Source organism: Balaenoptera musculus, chromosome 2, assembly GCF_009873245.2.
Source record: "Balaenoptera musculus isolate JJ_BM4_2016_0621 chromosome 2, mBalMus1.pri.v3, whole genome shotgun sequence".
NCBI lineage: Eukaryota > Metazoa > Chordata > Mammalia > Artiodactyla > Balaenopteridae > Balaenoptera > Balaenoptera musculus.
In genome coordinates, this window is record NC_045786.1 from 175,751,710 (window position 1) to 175,772,122 (window position 20,413).

A 20,413-nucleotide genomic window follows, 5' to 3' on the forward strand; every position below is an offset into this window, starting at 1 on the left:
TCCTTTCAGCACAAAGATTCTCTGTTAGCCTTTCCTTTACTGCAGGTCTCTTGGAAATGCACTCCCTCGGTTTTTGTGTATCTAAAAATGTTTATTACATATTCATTTTGGAACGATATTTTCTCTGGATATAGAATTCTGGGTTGAAACTCCCCCCTTGTATTGTTTCCTGGTCACCATTTTTTCCGATGAGAAGCCAGCTGTAGTTTGTTCCTTGTATGTCTGTGTTCTTTCTCTGGCTGCTATCAAGACATCTTCTTTACCTTTGGTTTTCATCAGTTTGCGCAATGTGTCTCAGCATGACACATCATGTCGTATTTATGGTTAGGAACTGGCTGAGCTTCTTAAATCTGTAAATTGATATTTTCATCACATTGGGAAATTTTGCTTTTTATCTCTTCAAAGACATTTTCTGCCCCCCTTCTATCTCTTGTCCCTTTCTGGGACTCCAAAATTTTACGTATTTTCAAATGTTTCATAGTGTCTCATAGGCCATTGAGTCTCTTCTTTTCTTTCTTTCCAATATTTTTCTTTCTGTTCTTTGGATTTGATTAAAAGAACATTTTATTGATATATAAAATATATAGATATTATATATAATCTATATAGTATATATAGATATATTTTACATACATAATAAATTAGAATATCTATAATAAATATAGAATGTCTCTATATTGAAATGTAGTTTTCTGACCTTTCTTATGCCTTCTCCAATCTGCTGTTAAGCTCATCAAGTGGCTTAAAAAATTGAGAATTGTACTTTCTAGTTCTAGAATTTTTATTTGGTTCTTATAGATAGTTTAAAGTTTTCTGTAGAGGTTATCTAGTCACTCATTATGAGCATATTTTCCTTTAAGATCTCTGAACATATTTATAATAGCTGCTTTAATGTCTTTGTCATAATTGGGTCTGTGTCTGGGTCATCTTTGGATCATTCTCCATTGACTATTTTGTATTTTGACTATGGGTCACATTTTCTTTCTTTTTTTTTTTTTTAAAACGTGATAATCCATTTATTTATTTATTTATTTATTTATGGCTGTGTTGGGTCTTCGTTTCTGTGTGAGGGCTTTCTCTAGTTATGGCAAGTGGGGACCACTCTTCATCGCAGTGCGCCGGCCTCTCACTATCGCGGCCTCTCTTGCTGAGGAGCACAGGCTCCAGACGCGCAGGCTCAGCAATTGTGGCTCACGGGCGTAGCCGCTCCGCGGCATGTGGGATCCTCCCAGACCAGGGCTCGAACCCGCGTCCCCTGCATTGGCAGGCAGACTCTCAACCACTGCGCCGCCAGGGAAGCCCCTGGGTCACATTTTCTTATTTCTTTGCACACTTAGTAAGTTTTGAATGCGTGCTGGGTGTGGTGGATGAAGTATAGTCCAGACTATGGATTTTGTACTCTTCCTCAGAGAAGTATTGATTTTTTTGTCGGGAGGCAGTTAGCTTGACTGGATTCCAAAATCTGCCTGCCATGGTACTATTTCTGTGGTTGGCAGTAGCTAACATCTCCTCAGTTCTTTCAACCTCCTGCTTGTGGTTTTTCCCAGGCCCTTTGGAGTTTCCCCTACACATGCACAGGTAAGGGGACAGTCAAGGATTTGAGCAGAGTGTACATACAGAATTTGGGGGTTCCCCTTCTGTGGCTCCCTCCTTTTATGGACATCTCCCCTTAATTTCCAGCTGCCCTTGCAATGCAGCCCTGCATCCCATGATCTGACCCCTCGAGCCAGTGTGACTGCAGTTCCTGTTCATGATCTAGTTGCACCTGGTGCCTGGTCGGGGTACATCCTCAGAGAAATCTTTCAAGGGGATCATTTTCTCCAGTGTCTGCTTGCTTTCAGTCATTCCCCAGTGCCTTCAACTCCTCTTTTAAAACAGCGCCCCCCCTGCCAGGGCTTATAATTGCTATTTGCAAGGGATTAGTCTGGCCCAAGCTGCCTCACCTGCGGTGGAGTCAGAACTACTTTCTCTGATGTGGTTTTTCATTTTCATTTCCCTCGTAACCAGTCTGGTTCCTTTCAAATGTTTGAGGGCTGTTTGGACATCTTTTGTGAAACATCTGTTTAATTCTCTTTACCACTTCTCTACCGAATTGTTTGATTTTTCTGATTGATTTGCAGGAGTTCGCTATATATTCTGGATCTGTTTCTGTGAGTTGTATTTGTTAATAGGAGAAATTGTGAAAGACTTGGAAACGGACCGAAGGGTTACTTCTCGTGTCTTCGGTGGAAAGCAAGGCATTGTCTTGCACACGCTTCAAGGTTATCTGATTCTACGGGCTCTATGATTTTCATTATCTTTGAGCTACTTCACAACTCTGTAAGCCATGGATAATTGATGGCAATGCAAATTCTCTTTTTTGGAAGGACGATTGATTCTTCTCCGCCTCCCATGTATAAACTCATTTCAGCATCCTTGATTCAACTCTATACATGTAGTACTTTGAATTCTACTTTGAAGTGGGTGTAAACAATTAATTGAGTTAAATAAAATTGTGAGATGTTTTCTTTATGTATCTGTGTGAGAGTCATCATCAGACCATGTTTTGAAACCTATCATGTCACTGACATCTGCTCCCGCTTGGCCCCACGTATCCTGGGTCCAGAAGTTCCGTGGCCAGGAGGGCAGGAGACCAGGTGTTGACAAGGCAGCCACACCATTCCTCCAGGGCTCTGCTTCAGGGTGCTCCCCCCGGGGAGTTCGCCCTGGCCCCGAGACTGGGCTGTTTCTTCTGTTGTAGGGCCTCACGCTCCAGCTTTCCATTCATAGCACTTATCATGATGGTCCTTACATCATTGTCTGTGGAATGATTTACTTGATGCCTGCCTTTGCCCTGCTCCCTAATGTCCTTGAGGTCAGAGGCCACATCTGTGGTATTCATCACGGGGTACTCAGTGTCCAGCGATGATGGCAGAGTTGCCATCTGGTGAGCAGTTGTCCGGTAGATAAATGGATGCACCTTCACAGGACTTCCAGGGCTTCTGTCTCTCCAAACATCTCCAGGCTGGAGGGATGTCCTCAGGCAGCCTGTCCCCGAGGGCAGGAATCGGAGGAGGAGGGTGCTGTCGGGTCTCTCTAAAAGGCAGTGTGGGCAGTGGAAAGAACATGAGCTTTGGCTCAGAAGACATAGATGAAGCCCTGGCGTCCTCCCCAGAGGCGGGGCGTCCCCTCGGACAGGGGCTTCAATGGTAAGATTGTGACAGTGACCGCCGCCTCTTGGGGCGTTGTGAGTACGAAAGGAGAGGAGGTCCCCGTGAGGTCAGGGCCACAGTCCCACTCAGCGGGGCCGTGTGTTCCGACATGAGTCCGGGTGCTGCTGTGAAGGTAGTTTGTAGATGTGGTTAACATCTGCAGTCAGTGGGCTCCAAGTAAGTGAGATGACCCTGCATGATGTGGGCGGGCCTCATCCAACCAGGGAAGGACTTAACAGAATTGAGACTTCCCGGAGAGGAAGGAATTCTGCCTCAAGACAGCAGCACCTACTCCCGCCTGAGCTTCCAGCCTGCTGGCCTGCCCCACAGATCTCAGAACTGCCAGGCAACCCCGCACAAACGTGAGAGCCAGTTCCTTGGAAGAAATCTTGTTGTCTCCATATGTATGTCATCTATATCTATGTCTATCTTTAGCTGTATTCTAGCTCTATCTATAGATGTACATATATACATATATAGCTATATCATATGTACGTATGTATGTATGTATCTATTATCTATCTATCTATCTTTCAATCGTCTATCTATCATCTATATCTGTCTGTCATCTATGTTCTGTTGGTTCTGTTTCTCTTGAGACCCCTGACTAATAGTCTCTGAAAACCCTGTAGAAGTCAGGACACTGTGTGCGCATCAGATGCGGTTATTACATTCGGGCTTGTTGTCGAGTTCACTCAGTGGCGTTTGAGGGTGGCGGTATCAGCCAGCTTTCACTAGGATGCGCTGAGATCACAGACCCCAGGTGAACAGGCTACGATGTCAGGGTCTATCTCTCTCTCGCTGCTGCGTTTGCTGCAGTTTGTCTGGGCTCCTCTGTTCTGGGAGCCAGGACAAAGGAGCAGGCGCTTTCTGGAACTTGCCAATGCCAGGGCGGAGGGACGGAGCAGTGGTGGTCTGCACAGTGGACACTCCAGTGCATGCTCCTCCGCTGAGGCAGGGCCAGTGTGTGGTGAGTGTCCTTGTCCCCCAGGACAGAACCACAGAGGGTGGGCCGTGAGTGGTGGGGACCATCATCGACGTACCCCCAGGGTGAAGACACACTTGAGGAGCCCAGAGCCAGCTGCCTGACAGCTGGTGTGCCACCTCGTCCTGCGCACTGTGCCCTCCGGGGTCTGTCTGTGTCACTGACGCTGCTGGCCCCTTGCCTGGTCTCGTTCTCCCCACACCTGGCGGAGGGCAAGCTCTACAGCCCCCACTGGCCTCTCCGCCGGCCTGGCCCTCTGCAGCCTGCATTTGAAAAGAGCCCAGGGGTGGCAGTGGGGGGGTTGTCACCCAACCCCAAGTCATGCTGATGCTGTGACCAACTCCTCCACCTACCGGCCCCCAGCCCCAGCCCCCAGCCCCAGCCCCAGCCCCTGCCCCAGCCCCAGCCCCAGCCCCAGCCCCAGCCCCTGCCCCAGCCCCAGCCCCAGCCCCAGCCCCAGCCCCTGCCCCAGCCCCAGCCCCTGCCCCAGCCCCAGCCCCAGCCCCTGCCCCAGCCCCAGCCCCTGCCCCAGCCCCAGGCCCAGCCCCAGCCCCTGCCCCAGCCCCAGCCCCAGCCCCAGCCCCTGCCCCTGCCCCAGCCCCAGCCCCTGCCCCAGCCCCAGCCCCAGCCCCTGCCCCAGCCCCAGCCCCAGCCCCAGCCCCAGCCCCTGCCCCAGCCCCAGCCCCAGCCCCTGCCCCAGCCCCTGCCCCAGCCCCTGCCCCAGCCCCAGGCCCAGCCCCAGCCCCAGCCCCAGCCCCTGCCCCAGCCCCAGCCCCAGCCCCAGCCCCAGCCCCAGCCCCAGCCCCTGCCCCAGCCCCAGCCCCTGCCCACATCTGTGCCGGTCATGGCTGGGTCCGGGCAGGCCCTGGCTGTGACTTTGCAATGGTGATCCCAGCCTGGAGAGCAGTCTGACGAGTCCACAGGGATGACGGGGAGACGGGTGCCCAGCCTGGTCCCCGCCTTGTGCGGCAGCTCAGCCACGTCTGGGGTGCCCGTAAGAGCCTCTGGGGGAGGCCAGGCTGCTCTCCCTGCTCCCTCCCCCGCAGGCCGACCGTCCCTGTGACTTTGGCCGGGCCTGGGGACGTGGCAGCAGCAGTGCCAGGAGCCCGTGGACCGGGATGGACCCCATCCCGGCCTGGCCCGCCCCCAGGCCCGCCCCATGCAAGCTGAGCACACGTGGGGCTTCAGCAGCTCGCGTGCCAGGGGTCTCGCGTGCCTGCACCCCGTGCTGGCGGGTCCTTCCCGCATCTCACCAGCCCTGCCACTGCTCTGCCAGCCCACCTGGGTCCTGGGGGTGGGGGGCACTGGGCCAGGGGTTTCCTGTCTCAGTTCGTCCGGCTGCTCCAACAAGGCACCACACACATATGGACGGCAGACACTTGCCCTCACTGTTCTGGGGGCTTGAAGTCTACGGTCATGGAGCTGGCAGATTCGGTGTCTGGTGAGGGCCACTTCCTGGTTCACAGATGGCGTCTCCCTGCTGTGTCCTAATGTAGAGAAGGACTGCAAGCTCTATAGGGTCCCTACAGGGACACTAATCCCACTCACAAGGGACCACCCTCATGACCTCATCAACTCCCCAAAGCCCACCTCCTAATGGCATCATATTAGAGGCTTAGGGCTTCAATGTATGAATTTTGGAGGAAATATTCAGTCCATTGCATCGCCTTCTCTTCCCCTTCTCCACTCATACCGACCATTCCATGTCTTGGACCCCACAGACACCACACCGTGGACATCACAGCACAGATGTCACAACGGGATGCAGAGTTCAGACTGACAATGTCTCCCTTGGTGAGGGAGGAGGCTGGGACCGGGTGGTGGCCCAGGGGTGCAGGCGTGTGTGTGTGTGTGTGTAAGACACAGATGGAGGTGTGTGGTGGCGAGGTGAGGCACTGACAGGTGCGTGTGGAGCTCATGGTCTGGGGGGGCTCTAGGGGTCAGGACGCAGCGGGAGGCTGACCTCAGGCTCACACAGGTGCAGCCCGAGGGGCTCAAGGGCAGGCGTCGGCCACTGGGCTTTGGGGTGCTTGGGGGGCATGGAGAGGTGAGGGATGCCGTGTGGTGCGGCACTGCTGGGGGGCGAGGGTGGGAGCCCTGGGGCCCAGTGTGGGGCAGCTCTCGAGGGGCCCAGAGGCAGCCGTGCCAGGGACGGTGTTCAGCTAGGAGGCCATGGGACCGGCCCTCGTGTGACCACCCTGGCGTTCCTGCGGGGCGGGGCGGGCCGGCTAGCGGCTGATCGTTGGTCTGGGGGATAGAAGTGAGGGGCAGGGCCCAGGGCTGGGCAGGCTGTGCTGTCCTCAGGCAAGTTCAGCCTCTTGGTTACATGTTTGGGGGAGGGAAAGGCAGGGTGTGGGGTGACCCCCAGGCCCGTCACCTGGAGCCCCCGTGGAGCCCAGCAGGCAGAGGGGGCCCTGTGCCAGCGTGCCCAGCGTGCCCAGCATGCCTGGCAGGGTCCCCGAGGGCCAGATGTTCTCCTGGACACGGCTGTCCACCCTCGGCCGTCCTGTTTGCCGCCCCTCCCGGCCTCCCCGTTTGGTGCAGGGCCCCCTGAGCGATGCAGCCCCTTCCCTGCAGACCAGTCTCTCTGTCTCTGCCTCTGTCTGTCTCTCTCTCCCCCACAGGAAGCTGGAGCGGCACATCGGACGGCCTTGGGCCGCAGCGTCCATGCTGACCAGACTCCGGCTCCCGGTCTGGGCCGCTGTCCTGCTGGGCCTCGGCCTGGGGCTGTCGAGGGGCGGCCTCCTCCCCTCGCCCTGCTAGGCTGCAACAAACACACGCGTGGCTTCCCGCAGCGAAAGGCCGCGTCCCCGGGATGAGCCAGCCCCCCTGAACCGCTGGGCTGAGGGAGCCCAGCACGGCTAGCCCCCGACCCAGGCCCCGGCCCCCTTTCGTGGAGCTTTTACTGAGAAGGGCCGACAGCTGTGGATCCTGACTCTGCCCTCTGGGGAGGGCTGTGCCTCCTCTGAGGTGGCATCACCAGGAGGGATGGGACTTTGATCCCTGGTCTCTGTGACGGCGGAGTCCTGACCCGTCCCTGCATCCTTGCCGGCTGGCGGACACAGCAGCCTCACTGCATCTGCACGGCCACCCTTCCTGGTCCCTCACCGGAGCCCCTGGAGCCCCACTCCTGCGCCTCCTGTGACACACTGGTCACCTCTGTGCAGCCAGCTGAGTTCAGTGCCACCCGGACCCCCTCGCCTCCTGCGGTCCTTCTCACTGCCCAGTCTGTCCTGAGCGGTGAGCCTGGTCTGGCTCTGCTCCCCTTTGACAGCCCCTCCCCACCGCTGCCCCTCCTGGCCTGGCTTCCTGGCGTTCCCTCCTGGTTCTCCTTTCTGGCACCCAGCTCGGCTGTTTTGGGCTGAATTGTGTCCCCAAATTCCAATCTTGAAGCCCGGACCCCAGGACCTCAGAATGTAACTGTATTTGGAGATGGGGTCTGTAAAGAGGTGATGATGTAAACTGGGGTCTCTAGGGTGGGCCCTAATCCAGTCTGACTGGCGTCCTTATAAGAAGAGGACATTAGGACAGAGACACGTACAGAGGGATGACCACGTGAGGACACGGGAGAAGACGGCGTGTACATGGCACGGAGACAGGCCTCAGGAGAAGCCAGCCCTGCACCTCCCGGATCTGGGATTCCAGCCTCCAGGGTGTCAGACAGTGATGTCTGTTGTCAAAGGCCCCTGTGGTGTCTGTTACAGCCTCCTGTGCGGACACACACAACGCGTGCGACTTCCCTGTGGCTCCCCCAGGACCCTGGCTCGCCCCTGCGCCCACAGGCCAGGCGGGACGCCCAGGCTTGGGCGGTGGTGTGGGGGAGGCAGGCTGTGGACTTCTCGAGGGTAGGAGGCGTGTTAACCTAGGGAGACTTCTCAGCGAGCTAGGCGACTGTAAAGAACGCTTTATTGTCATTAAGAAAATGAAGAGACGGCAAAGAGCATCTGTGGGCTCCAGCACTTAAAACGGAGACCAGCCCCCCACGCTGCGATGACATGGACCTTTCTTCCCACCCGGGGGGCGGCCTCTCCGACGCGGATGATGAGCGCGTGTTTCCCCAGAGGCGGAGAGTTGGTACCGGGCCCGGAGGCTGGCCCTACGGGGGTCGCGCCTCTCACCCCCACCCCGGTGCAGGCGGAGCTCCTGCTGTACGTGACTCAGGCCTTTGGTTGCAGGATGCGCTGGCCGTGCCTTCTGCCCTCTTCTCCGGGAGCCCCTCCAGCTCAGCCCGCGGGGCACCAGGTCAGCAGGGCCCTCTCCGGGAGGCCGGTCTGGCTGGACCTCACCGCCTCCCGCGCTGGGGCTCCTGCAGCGGCCTCGGGCCCAGGCCCTGCTCTGAGCAGCGTCCTCGGTGGAGGTGACCGGAGGGACCACTAGCGGCACCAGCAGAAGCTCTCCTGCTGGGAGAGGCGGGCGCTGAGGGGGGCGGTTCCCCTCCAGCTTCTGACACAGGCCGTCCTCCCGGGACCCTGCGTCTGGAGCCCAGCCGGGACAAGATGCAGGGGGCAGGCCCTGTGCAGAAGCCTGGGAGGCCGGCCTCCTCCTCTTCCAGGGGGACCCCCACGCCGACCTGGGCATTCCCGGTGGTCCCTGGGGCCCCGGATGTGTCCTGCGGGGACATCAGCTCAGGTTGGGCATCACCTGCTGTCCACTCGGGTCTGTGAGTGGGGTGGGGGGCAGGTCGTGGTGGCCACGAGGCCAGAGGCCGGGGGTGCAGGCGAGGGTACTCGTGAGCTCAGAGGCTGGCGAGGTCAGCAGGCGGAGGGGCAGGCCTGGCGCAGGCAGAGCAGCACAAGGCGATGGACGTGGTCCTGCCGGTCCGGGGTGGCCCTGGACGCAGCACGTAGTGAGCGCTAGGCGCCCTGCACGATCATGTTTCTGTAGTCGGGGACGATCGTCTGCTTCAGCTCCACCACCGACGAGAAGATCCACTTCACCTGAGCGACGGCAGGGGTGAGTGCAGGCTGAACCCCACCCGGGCCGCCACCCAGGGCCTGCCCCCCATCCCCGGTCCGACGGACAGCGAGGGTTTCCAGGGTGGACATGAGGACATGATGGGGACAGTGAGGGAGAGTGTGGGACAGTGGGGGACTGTGAGGGGAGGGTGAGGGGCAGTGAGGGAAGGTGAGGGGAGAGTGAGGCGATGGTGAGGGAGAGTGAGGGGAAATTAAGAGACAGTGAGGAAGAGTGAGGAACTGCGAGGGACAGTGAGGGACAGTGAGGGACAGTTAGGAGACAGTGAGGGACAGTGAGGGACAGTGAGGAGACAGTGAGGGACAGTGAGGGACAGTGAGGAGACAGTGAGGGACACTGAGGGACAGTGAGGAGACAGTGAGGGACAGTGAGGCGACAGTGAGGGGCAGTGAGGAGACAGTGAGGGACAGTGAGGTACAGTGAGAAGACAGTGAGGGACAGTGAGGGACAGTGAGGAGACACTGAGGGACAGTGAGGCGACAGTGAGGGGCAGTGAGGCGACAGTGAGGGACAGTGAGGGACAGTGAGGCGACAGTGAGGGACAGTGAGGAGACAGTGAGGGACAGTGAGGGACAGTGAGGAGACAGTGAGGGACAGTGAGGGACAGTGAGAAGACAGTGAGGGACAGTGAGGGACAGTGAGGGAAAGTGAGGAGACAGTGAGGGACCGTGAGGGACCATGAGGGACAGTGAGGGACAGTGAGGGACAGTGAGGAGACAGTGAGGGACAGTGAGGGACAGTGAGGAGACAGTGAGGGACACTGAGGGACAGTGAGGAGACAGTGAGGGACAGTGAGGGACAGTGAGGTGACAGTGAGGGACAGTGAGGAGACAGTGAGGGACAGTGAGGGACAGTGAGGAGACAGTGAGGGACAGTGAGGCGACAGTGAGGGACAGTGAGGCAACAGTGAGGGACAGTGAGGGACAGTGAGGTGACAGTGAGGGACAGTGAGGGACAGTGAGGGACAGTGAGGTGACAGTGAGGGACAGTGAGGAGACAGTGAGGGACAGTGAGGGACAGTGAGGAGACAGTGAGGGACAGTGAGGCGACAGTGAGGGACAGTGAGGCAACAGTGAGGGACAGTGAGGGACAGTGAGGCGACAGTGAGGGACAGTGAGGAGACAGTGAGGGACAGTGAGGCGACAGTGAGGGAAAGTTAGGGACAGTGAGGAGACAGTGAGGTGACAGTGAGGGACACTGAGGCGACAGTGAGGAACAGTGAGAGACAGTGAGGGACAGTGAGGAGACGGTGAGGGACAGTGAGGGACTGTGAGGAGACAGTGAGGGACAGTGAAGGACAGTGAGGAACAGTGAGGGACAGTGAGGGACAGTGAGGGACAGTGAGGAGACAGTGAGGGACAGTGAGGGACAGTGAGAAGACAGTGAGGGACAGTGAGGGACAGTGAGGGACAGTGAGGCGACAGTGAGGGACAGTGAGGGACAGTGAAGGACAGTGAGGAACAGTGAGGGACAGTGAGTGACAGTGAGGGACAGTGAGGAGACAGTGAGGGACAGTGAGGAACAGTGAGGGACAGTGAGTGACAGTGAGGGACAGTGAGGAGACAGTGAGGGACAGTGAGGGACAGTGAGGCGACAGTGAGGGACAGTGAGGGACAGTGAGGGACAGTGAGGCGACAGTGAGGGACAGTGAGGGACAGTGAAGGACAGTGAGGAACAGTGAGGAGACAGTGAGGGACAGTGAGGAACAGTGAGGGACAGTGAGTGACAGTGAGGGACAGTGAGGAGACAGTGAGGGACAGTGAGGGACAGTGAGAAGACAGTGAAGGACAGTGAGGGACAGTGAGGGAAAGTTAGGAGACAGTGAAGGACCGTGAGGGACCGTGAGGGACAGTGAGGGACAGTGAGGGACAGTGAGGCGACAGTGAGGGACAGTGAGGGACAGTGAGGCAACAGTGAGGGAAAGTGAGGGACACTGAGGAGACAGTGAGGTGACAGTGAGGGACAGTGGGGGACAGTGAGGGACCATGAGGGACAGTTAGGGACAGTGTGGGACAGTGACGGACAGTGAGGAACAGTGAGGGTCAGTGAGGGACAGTGAGGAGACAGTGAGGGACAGTGAGGAGGCAGTGAGGCGACAGTGGGGGACAGTGAGGAGACAGTTGGGGACTGTGAGGGACCGTGAGGGACAGTGAGGGAAGGTGAGGGACAGTGCGGGGACAGTGGGGGACAGTGAGGGACAGTGAGGAGATAGTGAGGGACAATGAGGGACAATGAGGAAACAGTGAGGAACAGTGAGGAACAGTGAGGGACAGTGAGGAGACAGTGAGGGACAGTGCGGGACAGTGAGGGACAGTGAGGAACAGTGAGGGACAGTGAGGAGACAGTGAGGAGACAGTGGGGGAGCGTGAGGGACTGTGAAGGACAGTGAGGGAAGGTGAGGGACAGTGAGGGACAGTGAGGGACAGTGGGGGACAGTGAGGGACCGTGAGGGACAGTGAGGGGACAGTGGGGGCAGTGGGGCACCATGAGGGACAGTGGAGGACAGTGGGGGACAGTGAGGGACCGTGAGGGACAGTGAGGGACCGTGAGGGACAGTGAGGGGACAGTGGGGGACAGTAAGGGGACAGGGGACAGTTGGAGACACAGTGGTGACAGCGAGGGCACAGCAGGGCCGGCCTGCCCACCTTGAAGAGGGTCACGGTGGCGCTGTAGCACACGCTGAGCAGGAAGAGGGTGATGAAGATGGAGATGGTCGTCCACAGCCCGTCCAGCTCCCCGTCCTGGGCATCAGCACAGGTCTCCTCCTCTAGGAGCAGTTCTGCACAGGGAGGGGGGGGTCAGTGCTGTGCCTGCCCCCGGGGGGCAGGGGTGGGGTCATCGGGGCCTCGCAGCGCGGCTCCCATTGTGGCGGGGTGGTGGCGGGATGCCCCAGGTGGGCCGGGCCAGAGGCACCTGAGGACAGTCGCTGGGCATGAGCCCCAGCCCCCCATTCCTCCAGCCTGGGCCCCAGTCTCGGCCTGGCCAGTGGGTCCTGCTCCCTCTCCTGTGCTGTGCGCTGAGCTGGGGCCCTTGGGGGGGAGGGTGCCCGGACCCCCCACAGGACAGTGGCTCAGGCCCCGGCCTCCTCTCCCCCTGGGGTCAGACCCGGAGGGCGGGAGGGTCAGCAGAGCATGTGGGCCGTGGGCCCTGCCCCAGGGAAGGGGCAGGACAGTGTTGGGCTCTGTCCCTGTGTCCGCGGGGCTGGGAGTGCCAGGACGAGGGGGCTGTGGGAGGATTTTGGCCTGTTTGGCAGGCGGCGTCAGTGCCCCAGGGAAGAGGAGGGATGGGTGACGGAGGTGGTCAGTGCAGTCAGTGTGGGGAAGGGCCGCTGAGCAGCCCATGGGCGTTGGAGGGTGGGGACCAGGCTGGGGTCTACGGCGAGGACTCATGAGACCCAGCTCTGTGGTTGGGTGTGGGTCTGTGCGGCTGCCCTGTGGGAAGGCCCGTGTGCAAGGCCCGTGTGTGTGCACGCACGTGGGTGTGTGTGGTGGGTGCCCTGCACACGCGTGTACGCGGGCAGGTGAGTGCATGTGGATGAAGATGGTGGTGTGTGGGCTGGTGTGGCTCAGTGGGGGGCTTGTTTCCAATGGCTCTGGGCTCAGTGTCCACGGGTGCGTCTGGACGGTCCCTCCCCGGGCACTCAGGGCTGCTTGCCTCTGCCCCTTATGGGCACAGGGATGAGTGTCCCCACGAGTGCACAGGCCTGGCCCCTGGCAGGGACAAGCAGGGCAGAGCCACCTGGCCTGAGTGGAGGGGGGCCTGATCTCCCGTGCCCGACGGTGCAGCAGGGCCGTCCACCCACCCCGGGCCGCGTGTGGCCCCCGTGAGGGCACAGAGCTGGCACGCGGACCCTGGAGCCAGGGACAGGAACGTGGGGACGAGGACGGCCAGTGTCCCACAGCTTGGGCTGGAACAGGGGCGGGAAGAAGTGGGCACTCATTCTCCTGAGGGTCTCTGGTGGGCTTCTCCCGTTCCGGGCACACACTCCAGCCCCAGCAGCTGCTGGGCGGAGGGCGGCTGGAGCAGCTGTCGCCTCCGGGAGGGGCCCTCCCCGGCCTCGGGCAGCCCCCAAGCGGCCTGCGCAGACCCGCACACTCTGGGTCTGGCCCTGAGTGGGATGAGCCCTCGTGCACTGGTGGTGACAACCGTGACCCAGAGCCGGGTCCCCCCCGCCCCAACGCAGGCCCGGCGTGCCCCGGGGCTCTGCTCGGAAAGAACCATGACAGCATTGCGGGGTCCCAGGGTGGCGCTGGGTGCTTTATTTCATGGCGCCCGGGAGGAATGTACACAGGGCTGGGGCTCAGGCGTCCTCGCTGGACCCTGAGAGCCCAAGGGGAGGGAGGGCTGGCTGGGGCGACAATGCCGTGGGGCTCATTTACCCGGAGACTGGGAGATGGACTTCTGCGTGTTGTGATTGTGCAGAGCCTCGTGCAAAACTACACACGTGTAGGTGTCTCCCTGCTGCCAGCTCCTCTTGTCTACCCTGAGCTTGCTGTACAGGAAGAAGGACCCGTCGGCGTCCAGCTGGGGTGGGGTCGTGCCGTACTTGTCCTCTGACTCCGGCTGCCCCTTTCTCTGCCACTCCACGTCGATGTCGCCCGGGTAGAAGCCGGTGACCATGCAGGTTAAGCTGACCGAGCTCTTGGCCAGCTCTTCCCGCGGTGGGGCCAGTACGTACACCTGCGGCTCCCGGGGCTGCCCTGTGGGGAGAGGCATGGCTGTTAGCACGATGGTCACTGCTATTGGCCCCCAGGGACCCTCCTGCGCCCGTCCACCTGACCCACCTTTGGCCTTGGAGATGGTCCTCACGATGGGGGCTGGGAGACCTTTGTTGTTGACCTTGCACTTGAACTCCTTTCCCTTCAGCCAGTCCTGGTGCTGGATGGGCAGGGCGCTGACCACACGGTAGGTGCTGTTGAACTGCTCCTCCCTTGACTTCGTCTTGGCCGTCTTGACCTCTATGTCGTTCACGTACCAGGAGAACTGGACATCGGGGTTCTCCTTGCTCACGTCCACCACAACGCAGGAGACTTCCGGTGTTCGGGTTATTGTGAGGGTGTCCCTGGGTGTCGGGGGGAAGATGAAGACGGACGGTCCTCCTGGGAGCTCATGGACTGGTCGGGGAGACACGGTAGGGGGTCAGCCCCTGGGTGGACATCCCCTTGGGCACCCATTCATCCCCCTCCCACCCCCGAGTGCCGCGCCTGGGCAAGGTCCACCCCCGAGGGGCGGAGGGTGAGGCCGGGTGACTTACCTGGGCATTTGGGACACCTGGAACAGGGGTTTGGGCCGTTGATCTCTGCAGAGAGAACAGACAGGAGGTTACCGGGGTTGGGGACGGCCCGGGGTTGGCCTTAGGGCAGGGCCAGGTTTCGGCAGGTGAGACCTGTGCCCACCTCTGTGGGCCCAGGGGCTGGGGGAGGCGTCCAGCCTGTGCCCACACTGGACCTGGTGGAAACGCCCAGAGGACCCCCTCCCCGAGCCTGGGAGGACTTCAGGTGAGGGAGAGAGACAGGCCTCCCGTGACACCCTGGGCGGGATTCCCCATCCCTGGTGTGCGGTGCGTTCAGGTGGGAGGGCTGACCCCAGGCCTGTCTCGTAGTGGACACCCTCCCTGCGGCCCGTCCCCTCACCGATGCGCTTGTCCACCTTGGTGCTGCTGGCCGGGTGGGCTACGTTGCAGGTGAAGGTCTTGCCGGACGAGGTGCTGGCAGGCACGGTCACAGTGCTGCTGAGTGAGTACAGCTTCGAGGACCCGAGGACGGATGGGAAGGTGTGCACACCACTGGATAGGGTGCCGGAGTTCCAGGTCACAGTCACTGGCTCAGGGAAGTAGCTCGAGACCAGGCAGCCCACGACCACTGTGGAACTAGGTGTGTTCCCACAGCTGGGAGGCAGAGGGTAGACTGCTGGGGCCGTGGGGGAGGCTGTGAGAGAGGAGGCCGTGTGACTGGCAGGGCCTCACCCCTGCGAGGGTCCGGGCAGGGCATCAGGTGTGCAGGCCTGGGGCACCGTTGAGCCCAGCGACCATGTGCTTCCAGCGTGTCTGAAGACCAGCGGCCCGGCATGGCTGTCTCCCACCCCAGGTCTCTGCGTCTGCAGCTGTGGGCTCCAGACACCGCTGGGGGCCAGTGCTGGGTGACCACCTGGATTAGATCCCCCCGGGGCCCCAGTCCTCCTGTGGGTGTCTGGCCTGATCAGGCCCTCGGTCTGAGCCCTGACCAGTGGCTATTGCTCCCTGAGCCCACTGCCCTGCTCTGCTCCTGTCCCCTTGTCCTGGCCTGCTCTTTGCCACCCAGGGCCCGTGTGTTCTGGATCAGCTCTGCCCATTGGCATCCCTGGGAGCCTTGCACTGCCCCTGGCCTTCTCTTCCTGCAGGGTGCCAGCACCCCAAGCCCCATTCCCCGGCTGGACCTGTCCCCTCTGAACCTGGTCTGATCAGCTCAGACCTGCAGCCCCTTCGGAGGCCTGAAAGGGCCCCTCCTATCCCCTCAGCCAGGTCCACTGTCCTGTCAACCCCAGCTCACTTTGGCATGTCATAACCTCCTGTCCCAAGCCCTGACAGGCGCCTGGAAAACTGGGGACACTGGGCCCATGAATTGCAGCCCATCAGGTCCCCTCAGGGATGCCCCTGCACCTTCAGCCTCAGAGACCTTCCCTCCCATGGTCCTCTCTCCACCTGGCCTTGCCGTCCACCTGGCCCCTCCCACCAGACCAAAGTTCCTTTAGCTCAGCCCCTCATCCCCTGACCCCGGGGCTCGTGGGCAGCTCCTGCCTTCCCAGCCCCCTGCTCCCCTGCACAACCCCGCCTGCTCCCCTGAGTTCTTGGGGTAGCCTCCTGCGCCCGGCCTTACCAGCCCCCTGAGCTCCAGCGGGAAGGCTGCTCTCCTTTCTCTGTGCACTCAGGTTCCCCTCCCCCAGATGCTCCCTCACCTGCCTCCAGCCCCTCGTCCTGGCCTCTCAGCTGAGCCCGGGCTTCCGGTCCATCGAGGGTCTAGACTCTGCCCATCTGAGCTCCGGTTCACCATCTCAGGCCTGAGTCCTCTCTGCCCTTGTGCCCCTTCTCCCTGGCCCAGGGCCCTCAGCACACCCAAGGGGTACCCCCACCCCGGTATCCTGTATGACTGCCTGCTCTGCCCCCACTGCCAGCTGCCCTGCGTCCTGCCCTCAGCCCCGTGGTCACTGGCACAAGCTCTACCTGCTCCCCCAAAACTCCCAGGCAGCCCCCTGCCCTCCCAGCCCCGGGCTCACCAGCACAAGGTCTACCTGCTCCCCCAAGGCTCCCGGGCAGCCCCCTGCCCTCCCAGCCCCGGGCTCACCTGCACAAGGTCTACCTGCTCCCCCAAAGCTCCCGGGCAGTCCCCTGTCCTCCCAGCCCCCGGCTCACCTGCACAAGGTCTACCTGCTCCCCCAAAGCTCCAGGGAAGCCCCCTGCCCTCCCAGCCCCGGGCTCACCTACACTAGCTCTACCTGCTCCCCCAAAGCTCCCGGGAAGCCCCCTGCCTTCCCAGTCCCAGGCTCACCTACACTAGCTCTACCTGCTCCCCCAAAGCTCCCGGGAAGCCCCCTGCCTTCCCAGTCCCAGGCTCACCTACACTAGCTGTACCTGCTCCCCCAAAGCTCCCGGGAAGCCCCCTGCCCTCCCAGTCCCAGGCTCACCTACACTAGCTCTACCTGCTCCCCCAAAGCTCCAGGGAAGCCCCCTGCCCTCCCAGTCCCGGGCTCACCTACACTAGCTCTACCTGCTCCCCCAAAGCTCCAGGGCAGCCCCCTGCCCTCCCAGCCCCGGGCTCACCTACACTAGCTCTACCTGCTCCCCCAAAGCTCCCGGGAAGCCCCCTGCCTTCCCAGTCCCAGGCTCACCTACACTAGCTCTACCTGCTCCCCCAAAGCTCCAGGGAAGCCCCCTGCCCTCCCAGTCCCAGGCTCACCTACACTAGCTCTACCTGCTCCCCCAAAGCTCCAGGGAAGCCCCCTGCCCTCCCAGTCCCGGGCTCACCTACACTAGCTCTACCTGCTCCTCCAAAGCTCCAGGGAAGCCCCCTGCCCTCCCAGTCCCAGGCTCACCTACACTAGCTCTACCTGCTCCCCCAAAGCTCCAGGGCAGCCCCCTGCCCTCCCAGCCCCGGGCTCACCTACACTAGCTCTACCTGCTCCCCCAAAGCTCCCGGGAAGCCCCCTGCCCTCCCAGTCCCAGGCTCACCTACACTAGCTCTACCTGCTCCCCCAAAGCTCCAGGGCCGCCCCCTGCCCTCCCAGCCCCGGGCTCACCTACACTAGCTCTACCTGCTCCCCCAAAGCTCCCGGGAAGCCCCCTGCCTTCCCAGTCCCAGGCTCACCTACACTAGCTCTACCTGCTCCCCCAAAGCTCCAGGGAAGCCCCCTGCCCTCCCAGTCCCAGGCTCACCTACACTAGCTCTACCTGCTCCTCCAAGCTCCAGGGAAGCCCCCTGCCCTCCCAGCCCCGGGCTCACCTACACTAGCTGTACCTGCTCCCCCAAAGCTCCCGGGAAGCCCCCTGCCTTCCCAGTCCCAGGCTGACCTACACTAGCTCTACCTGCTCCCCCAAAGCTCCAGGGAAGCCCCCTGCCCTCCCAGTCCCAGGCTCACCTACACTAGCTCTACCTGCTCCCCCAAAGCTCCAGGGAAGCCCCCTGCCCTCCCAGTCCCAGGCTCACCTACACTAGCTCTACCTGCTCCCCCAAAGCTCCCGGGAAGCCCCCTGCCTTCCCAGTCCCAGGCTCACCTACACTAGCTCTACCTGCTCCCCCAAAGCTCCAGGGAAGCCCCCTGCCCTCCCAGTCCCAGGCTCACCTACACTAGCTCTACCTGCTCCCCAGAGCCCCTGAGGCAGCCCCTGACCCCCTGCCCTCCCAGCCCCCTGCTCACCTCCTGCCTCCCTGCCACTTGTCCCTGGAGCTCTGGCCCTCAGCACCCGCGCCCCTCTGGCCCACCCCCGAGCCCTCACCCTAGTGCAGCTCCACTCCTGACTCCTTTCTTTCCCGGGGCTGAGCTCTGTTCCCTGGAGTCGCTAGGTGTCCACCCTGTCTCCGGGCCCCTCTCCCCTGGCAGAGCCCCTGTCCCACCGTGGGCCCCTCCCAGAGGAGCTCCTGGCCTGCCGAGCTTCACCCTCTTCTCTCTCCCACCACCCCCGGGATCCTCCTCTGGTCGCTTCTCCCTCCAGTTGCCGGGTCACCTGCCCTCTGCCTGCCCGCTCCCGGCCCCCAGCTCCCGCTCCCGGCCCTCCGGCCCTGGCTCTGCTCGCCCCTCGTGTAGCTTGTGGAGCTGCGGGCTCAGCCCCTGTGCGGCCAGCCCTGCCTGCTGTGCCCCCGGCGCTCCAGCTGCCCTGGGCCCCGGCCCCAGCCCAGAGCCCACCGCCAGCCCGCCTGCCACTGCCCTGGGGCTCAAGCCGGCTCCACTGTCCTGGACAGGACCCTCAGCCTCCCCCCACCCCCCCGCCACCGGGGGGGCCTTTCCTTCCCCTGTGCCGAGCCAGCGTCCTCCCTCCGTCCTTGCTCAGACCCACCTGCCCATCCTGGCCTCGTCCTCAGCCCCAGCCCAGCCCTGTGCCTGCAGCACATCCGGCCAAGCGAAGCCCTCAGGCTCCCGTCCCCCAGCCCATCGTGTTCCTCGAAGGCCCAGCAGCCCCGCCGAGCTCTGCCGCCCCTGGGTTTCCAGCCCTGTTGGTGTGGACACGCCCCTGCCCGGGCTCCCTAGTCCCTGCCCTGGGCCAGCACTGTGACCCCTGGGCAGCCCGCCTTCCCCGTGCCCGCGTGGCTGCTCCAGCCGCTCTGTGGGGTCCCCGAGGCCAGTCTCCTCTTCATGGCACCCACTCCCTATCTCTGCCCCATCCTCGCAGACCAGACTCACCAAGGGGGGTGGAGGTCCTGGACTCGCTCCCCTGCAGCCCAGGGCTCCGCGCCCCCTCCCTGCTCCGGCCCCAGGCACATGTGGCTCCTCAGGGCTGTGCTCTGTGACTGCAGCCCCGCTTCCTATAGGACTTGGTACCCAGCCCCCGGAGGTGTGAACTCCCTTCCCCCAGACCATCAGACACTAAGAACAGGACTGAAACCGGGTGGCTCAAATTGCTTCCTGAAATTCCCTTTTCTTCTGGGTGTTTTCTGTCTCAGAGGGCCTGGGGGAGTCCAGATGCAGCCGGGGTGTCTCTTGTGGGTGTGTGGGGTGTGGTGAGCGGTGCCCTTGGACCCAGGGGACAGAGTGAGAACCCCGGCTGTCACGGCTTTCCACCTTCTGCAGGGATTATGCCTGGTTTGCCCACCGCAGCCCGGGTACCGGGCCCCTCGCCTGAGCCCTCTGGGTGTCCCAGCCCTGGTGGGCACCTCTCCTGACCCTGGAGAGTGTGTGGTTGGGCTCAGCCTGCAGCCCAGCCCCTGCCTCGTCCTGCCTACCTGCCGGGGTGGCCTCCCCTCCAGACCTCTGTCTCCCGCCTCTTCCCTCCTCCTCTCCCTGGCTCCATCCGTGGCCCCGATATCTGACCAAAGGCCAGTGTAACGTGCACGGTCAGAGGGCAGTTGTTATCCCGGCCACAGCTGTCCCCCGGGGGACAGAGTTCATGATGGTCACTGGGGCCGGAAAATGGCCCTCTAGGTGAGAGAGAGCGTGTGGCCTGTCCACTGCTGTGTGTGGGCCGGGACTGGTCGTCCCATCTTTGGGGGACACTGACCCTCAGTTTCTCGTTTGAGTGCTGCAGCGCACCCTACACCCTGTGTGCACCCCCTGGGCCGTCCTGTACCTTCAGCATTAGGTCTGGGATTGGGCATCCCGAGAGACACTGGAGCCCCCAACCCAGAAGTGCCATGGGTGGAGGCCTTGTTCTCGGAGAGACAGCAGTGAATGGCCCTGAAGTGGGATCTTAGTTCCTTGCCCAGGAATTGAACCCAGGTATCCTGGATGAAAACCAGGAATCCTAGCTGCTAGACCACCAGGGGCCGGAGGCTAGAAGTAAAGTTGCCCTGGCTCTTGCCCCGTTTGAAAGCGAGAGTGTTTCAAGGAGGAAAAAGTGTAAAAAGAGGTACGAAGTTTGTTGTTAGAGACAGAGCACAACATGTGGGGGAGCACGCAGAGAAGTAGTTTATTTAAGACAGGAGCAAGGCAGAAATACTCACCTGGAGAGAGAGGGTGTGGGCGTCCTCCCTGATGAGGCGCAGCAAAGCGGGGGCCAGATGGTTTGTACAGGGCAGTCCTCCCGGATCTTTGTCTTCCTCTGGCCCATTACCTCGCCTCTTCTCCCGCATCTGACCTG